Below are 7,143 nucleotides of genomic sequence, written 5' to 3'. Positions count from 1 at the left end.
CCTCTTGAACCTTCCTCCCACCTCCCACCCATCGCTCTAGGTAGTCACAGAGCACTGGCTTAGCACTCCTGTGTCATACAGCAAATTCCCACTGGCTATCTATTTTACATATGGTAATGTGCATGTTTCAATGTTACTTTCTCTATTAGTCCCACTGTCTCCTTCCCCGAATGTGTTCACAACTCTGTTCTCTATGTCTGCATTGCCGTTGCTGTCCTGAAGCTAGTACCATCTTTCTAGATTCCATATATATGTGTTAATGTATGATATTTGTTTTTATCTTTCTGACTTACTTCCATCTGTATAATAGACTCTAGATTCATCATTTCTTGGCCTTTTAGCTAAGATCAAGTATAGCTTTCTTTTTTAAAATAAACCTCACCAAGGTGAATTTTATTAATTACTTTATTTGTTTGGCTGTATTGGGTGTTAGTTGTGACACTCGAAGTCTTGCAGCATGCGGGACCTGTTTTATTTTTTTTTAATTGCCACGTGTAAACTATTAGCTGTGGCATATGGGATCTAGTTCTTTGACTAGGGATCAAACCCAGGTCCCCTGTATTGGGATTACCAGAGTCTTAGCCACTGGGCCACCAGGGAAGTCCCCTACCTGTTATGTTTTAAGGGATGAATCATTGGCATTTGTCTCCTAGTGTTATTGTATTGAAATAGAAGAAGAATGAATATGGGCTGTATCTGTGATGCTAATACTCCTGAGTGAGAAGTATTATCTGCCTGATGAGAAATAATTGATTTGTCTTTTTTGATATTTATTAAATATAATCATATATCTATTAGAAATATAACAATATATCTATTATAAATATAACCATATATTTATGTTAACCATATGCATTAACTATAGATAATAAATATAACCATATATTTATTATATAATATATAATAATACTATATATTATTAAATACAGTCAAAGAATGTTCAAACTACCGCACAATTGCACTGATCTCAGAGGCCAGCAAAGTAACTCTCAAAATTCTCCACTAAGTCTTCAATGGTACGTGAACCAAGAACTTGAAGATGTTCAAGCTGGATTTAGAAAAGGCAAAGGAACCAGAGATCAAATTGCCAACATCCACTTCCACTGGATGATAGAAAAAGCTAGAGAGTTCCAGAAAAACATCTACTTCTGCTTTACTGACTACACCAAAGCCTTTGACTGTGTGGATCATAACAAACTGTGGAAAATTCTTCAAGAGATAGGACTACCAGACCACCTGACCTGCCTCTGGGGAAATCTGTATGCAGGTCAAGAAGCAACAGAACTGGACATGGAACAGCAGACTGGTTCCAAATTGGGAAAGGAGTACATCAAGGCTGTATATTGTCACCCGGCTTATTTAACTTATATGCAGAGTACATCATGAGAAACGCTGGGCTGGATGAAGCACAAGCTGGAATCAAGATTGTCGGGAGAAATATCAATCACCTCAGATATGCAGATGACACCACCCTTATGGCAGAAGGTAAAAAGGAACTGAAGAGCCTCTTGATGAAAGTGAAAGAGTTGAGTGAAAAAGTTGGCTTAAATCTCAACATTCAAAAAACAAAGATCATGGCATCTGGTCCTATCACTTCATGGCAAATAGATGGGGAAACAATGAAAACAGTGACAGATTTTATTTTGGGGGCTCCAAAATCACTGCAATGGTGTCTGCAGCCATAAAATTAAAAGATGCTTGCTCCTTGGAAGAAAATCTATGACGATCCTAGACAACATATTAAAAAGCAGAGGCATTACTTTGCCAACAAAGCTCCATCTAGTCAAAGCTATGGTTTTTCCAGTAGTCATGTATGGATGTAAGAGTTGGACCATAAAGAAAGCTAAGCACCAAAAAATTGATGCTTTTGAACTGTAGTGTTGGAGAAGACTCTTGAGAGTTCCTTGTACGGCAAGGATATCCAACCAGTCAATCCTAAAGGAGATCAGTCCTGAATATTCATTGGAAGTACTGATGCTGAAGCTGAAGCTGCAATACTTTGGCTGCCTGATATAAAGAACTGACTCATTTGAAAAGACCCTGATGCGGGGAAAGATTGAAGGCAGGAGGAGAAGGGGATGACAGAGGATGAAATGGTTGGATGGCATCACAAACTCAATGGACATGAGTTTGAGTAAGCTCTGGGAGTTGGTGATGGGCAGGGAAGCCTGGTGTGCTGCAGTCCATGGGGCTGCAAAGAGTTAGACACGACTGAGCAACTGAAATGAACTGAAGTATAACTATTGTGTGAGTTGACCTGATATGGCTGTTTTCATATGTAAAAATAAAATTTCTTCCTGGGACTCAGTGATGAGAAACTCAGGCATCTATTGACACAGGCAACAGAGCTCTGAATCTAGAAGAGTGGTCATGGGCTTAGAGAACATGTGATGGTGCAACATTTAGAAAGTACCAGAACATTCAGGTATGACCTAAATCAAATCGCTTACCATTATACAGTAGAAGTGAGAAATAGATTTAAGGGGCTAGATTTGATAGACAGAGTGCCTGATGAACTATGGATGGTGGTTTGTGACATTGTACAGGAGACAGGGATCAAAACCATCCACAAGAAAAAGAAATGCAAAAAAGCAAAATGGCTGTCTGAGGAGGCCTTACAAATAGCTGTGAAAAGAAGAGAAGTGAAAGGCAAAGGAAAAAGAAAAGATACACCCATTTGAATGCAGAGTTCCAAAAAATAGCAAGGAGAGATAAGAAAGCCTTCCTCAGTGATCAGTGCAAAGAAATAGAGGAAAACAATAGAATGGGAAAGACTATGGACCTAACAGAAGCAGAAGATATCAAGAAGAGGTGGCAAGGATACACAGAAGAACTGTACAAAAAATATCTTCACGATCCAGATAATCACAATGATGTGATCACTCCCCTAGAGCCAGACATCCTGGAATGTGAAGTCAAGCTGGCCTTAGGAAGCATCACTATGAACAAAACTAGTCGAGGTGATGGAATTCCAGTTGAGCTATTTCAAATCCTGAAAGATGATGCCGTGAAAGTGCTGCACTCAATATGTCCGCAAAACTCAGCAGTGGCGATAGGACTGGAAAAGGTCAGTTTTCATTCCAATCCCAAAGAAAGGCAATGCCAAAGAATGCTCAAACTACTGCACAATTGCATCTCATATGCTAGTAAAGCAATGCTCAAAATTCTCCAAGCCAGGCTTCAGCAATACATGTACTCTGAACTTCCAGACGTTCACGCTGGATTTAGAAAAAGCAGAGGAACCAGAGATCAAATCGCTAACATACATTGGATCATGGAAAAAGCAATAGAGTTCCAGAAAAACATCTGCTGCTGCTGCTGCTAAGTCGTTTCAGTCGTGTCCGACTCTGTGCGACCCCACAGATGGCAGCCCACCAGGCTTCCCCGTCCCTGGGATTCTCCAGGCAAGAACACTGGAGTGGGTTGCCATTTCCTTCTCCAATGCATGAAAGTGAAAAGTGAAAGTGAAGTCGCTCAGTTGTGTCCAACTCCTCGCGACCTCATGGACTGCAGCCTACCAGGCTCCTCCGTCCATGGGATTTTCCAGGCAAGAGTACTGGAGTGGGGTGCCATCGCCTTCTCCAAGAAAAACATCTATTTCTGCTCTATTGACTATGCCAAAGCCTTTGACTGTGCGGATCACAATAAACTGGAAAATTCTGAAAGAGATGGTACTACCAGACCACCTGACCTGCCTCTTGAGAAACCTGTATGCAGGTCAGGAAGCACCAGTTAGAACTGGACATGGAACAACAGACTGGTTCCAAATAGGAAAAGGAGTACGTCAAGACTGTATATTGTCACCCTGCTTATTTAACTTATATGCAGAGTACATTATGAGAAACGCTGGGCTGGAAGAAACACAAGCTGGAATCAAGATTGTCAGGAGAAATACCAATAACCTCAGATATGCAAATGACACCACCCTTATGGCAGAAAGTGAAGAGGAACTAAAAAGCCTCCTGATGAAAGTGAAAGAGGAGAGTGAAAAAGTTGGCTTAAAGCTCAACATTCAGAAAACTAAGATCATGGTACCCGGTCCCATCACTTCATGGGAAATAGATGGGGAAACAGTGGAAACAGTGGCTGAGTTCTTTTTTTTAAGCTCCAAAATCACTGCAAATGGTGATTGCAGCCATGAAACTAAAAGACACTTACTCCTTGGCAGGAAAACTATGACCAACCTAGACAGCATATTAAAAAGCAGAGACATTACTTTGTCAGCAAAGGTCTATCTAGTCAAGGCTATGGTTTTTCCAGTAGTCATGTGTGGATGTGAGATTTGGACTATAAAGAAATGTGAGTGCCGGAAAATTGATGCTTTTGAAACTGTGGTGTTGGAGAAGACTCTTGAGAGTCCCTTGGACTGCAAGGAGACCCAACCAGTCCATCCTAAAGGAGATCAGTCCTGGGTGTTCATTGGAAGGACTGATACTGAAGCTGAAACTCCAATATTTTGGCCACCTGATATGAAGAGTTGACTCATTTGAAAAGACCCTGATGCTGGGAAAGATTGAAGGCAGGAGCAGAAGGGGTGACAGAGTATTAGATGGTTGGATGGCATCACTGACTCAATGGACATGAGTTTGGGTAAACTCCAGGAGTTGGTGATGGACAGGGAGACCTGGTGTGCTGTGGTCCATGGGGTTTCAAAGAGTTGGACGCAACTGAGTGACTGAACTGAACTGAGCCATGGCAGAACAGGCAACCTTGCTCTGGAATTCCTAGAGGCCATACTGCTCATCACAATGATACATTGCTTTTCACCCTGTGACTGACTTTTCTTCTTCTGTTTTATCATTGCTATAAGGTCAGTTCTTTAAAAGTGAAATTAGTGCATCAGTAAATAATTTTAACTTGTTAATTTTTTATCATTAAATTCCTCACAAATGTTAATTTTAATCTTTTGTTTTTTTAAAAATTGAAGTGTAGTTCATTTACATTTTCTCAGGTGTACAGCAAAGTGATTCAGTTATTCAGGTGTGTGTGTGTGTATATATATATATATATATATATATATATATATATATATATATATATAATGTATGTGTGTGTGTGTGTGTTAGTTGCTCAGTCATGTCTGACTCTTTGTGACCCCAAGGAATGTAGCCCACCAGGCTCCTCTGTCCATGGAATTCTCCAGGCAAGAATATTGGAGTAGTTATATCTATATACGTATATACCCACACACACATGTATATGTGAATATAAGTGAATGGGGTTGCAGAGTCGGGCATGACTGAGCAACTAAGCACACAAGCACACACACACACACACATGTAAAATCCAATATGTGCCAGGGACTTCACACACAATTGTTGTTGTTCAGTTGTTAAGTCATGTCTGACTCTTTTGCCAGCCCATGGACTGTAGCCCACTAGGTTCCTCTGTCCATGGGATTCTCCAGACAAGAATACTGGAGTGGGTTGTCATTTCCTTCTCCAGTTCTTCCCAACCCAGGTATGAATCCATGTCTCCTGCGTTGGCAGGAGTGTTCTCTACCCCTAAGCTACCAGGGAAGCCTTGACCACACCTCTGGCAACTGGCAAAGACTCCTCTTGGCTAGTAGCTCCAGTGACCTTATTTGTGATCTCAAACTTGGCTCTATATAGACAACACCCTTTCAAGACTTTCAGGACACTCCCAAGGCCTCATGATAGAGGTTAGAGTCCTAGCTTTTTATATACCTTCTAGCCTAGGCCCAGTAAAGTAAGAATATTTGCATCTCAATTGAGTTGACTCATTGGAAAAGACTCTGATGCTGGGAGGGATTGGGGGCAGGAGGAGAAGGGGATGGCAGAGGATGAGATGGCTGGATGGCATCACCGACTTGATGGACATGGGTTTGGGTGAACTCCGGGAGTTGGTGATGGACAGGGAGGCCTGGCTGCAACTCATGGGGTTGCAAAGAGTTGGACATGAATGAGTGACTGAACTGAACTGAACTGAACTGAATTTGCTTTCTATTCAAGAAGTGAGAAAGTTAAAGCTGGAAAATACCTTAGACATCATCTAATCCAAATTTTTCATTTTGCAAATAAGGATATTGAGGATCAGGGAAGGGTTCTTGGCTGCCTAAGAACTCCTAGTTCATTTTGCATCTACTACATTTTGGTGAATAGTAGAAACTTTTATGAAGACTCTCCAGTGGTACCTTTTACACCCTGCGTAATCACATATATTCTACATTTTAAACTATTTTGTGTTTGAGACTTGAAAGCAACTACTGAACAGAAGCTTGCATGTGCCTATATCTTTATCAATTCATACATATTCGGTAGCATAAAAATGTCAAAAATCTATTTTGGAGTTCTGCAAAAGAGAACTCCTTCCAGAATGACACTTGAACTGTTAAATATCATCTCAAATCTCATTTTGGGGACTATAACCTTCTAAAAGCCTGGCACAAGACTAAAGTGGATTAAGGTTGAAATTTTCCAGAGGCTTTGTCTCAGCCCAGTGAAGTACTTCTAATCACTTTCTATCATTATCAAAACCAGAACGGCTTCTGAATCTCATGGTCCACTGTCGTTATTGAGAAGAATTGTGTACCAGGGTTGAGAGAATAATTGCTGACCAGAATTCCTGTCATCAAAACAAATTTAAAAGAGGGGAAAAAAAAATCTGCATCCTTGACTTTATTAGGTTGCTGGATCAGTTTTTAAAGAAGGATAGGGACTCCTAATTATTTTGTTTTCTAAAAGAAAAAATAAATTCCAAGAACTCAGGGTTAAAGGTTTCACCTGTTATGTGTTTAGGATCCCAAGCAATATGTCTGACTAGTGGGAAGATATGTGTAATTTTGCAACACTTTTCCCTCCTGCAGGAATGAAATCTTCATCTTTAATAAGGTCCAAGCCTAGGCAGATTATCTATGAGAAGATTTGGCAGGTAAATGCAAAAGCAAGATCATCTCTACGCCATTCCTTGTGAAATTCCAAGCAGCATGACTAAGTACTCCGGCATAAAAGTTTCGAATCGGTGTCTTTGCGAGAATTTAATCATCTCCATCAGAATCCTTAAGGAATTACAATAACAGTGATTCATTCATAATTCACAATTTCCATTATCTTCTTTCTACATCTAGTGTGTGGGGGGGTGAAATTTATGGCTTCATTTACATTGTGTTCTATGAATAATAGA

General features: G+C 40.4%; 1 pseudogene; it reads left to right on the top strand.

The window, feature by feature from the left end:
* The first annotated feature begins 321 nt into the window (after window positions 1-321).
* On the top strand, window positions 322-472 carry LOC112442450 (uncharacterized; annotated as a pseudogene).
* The last annotated feature ends 6,671 nt before the right edge of the window (window positions 473-7,143 follow it).

The sequence above is a fragment of the Bos taurus genome, chromosome 18, assembly GCF_002263795.3.
Source record: "Bos taurus isolate L1 Dominette 01449 registration number 42190680 breed Hereford chromosome 18, ARS-UCD2.0, whole genome shotgun sequence".
Classification (NCBI taxonomy): domain Eukaryota; kingdom Metazoa; phylum Chordata; class Mammalia; order Artiodactyla; family Bovidae; genus Bos; species Bos taurus.
The sequence above is the reverse complement of the archived record's forward strand: the minus strand, read 5'-3'. Positions and strand labels throughout refer to the sequence as shown.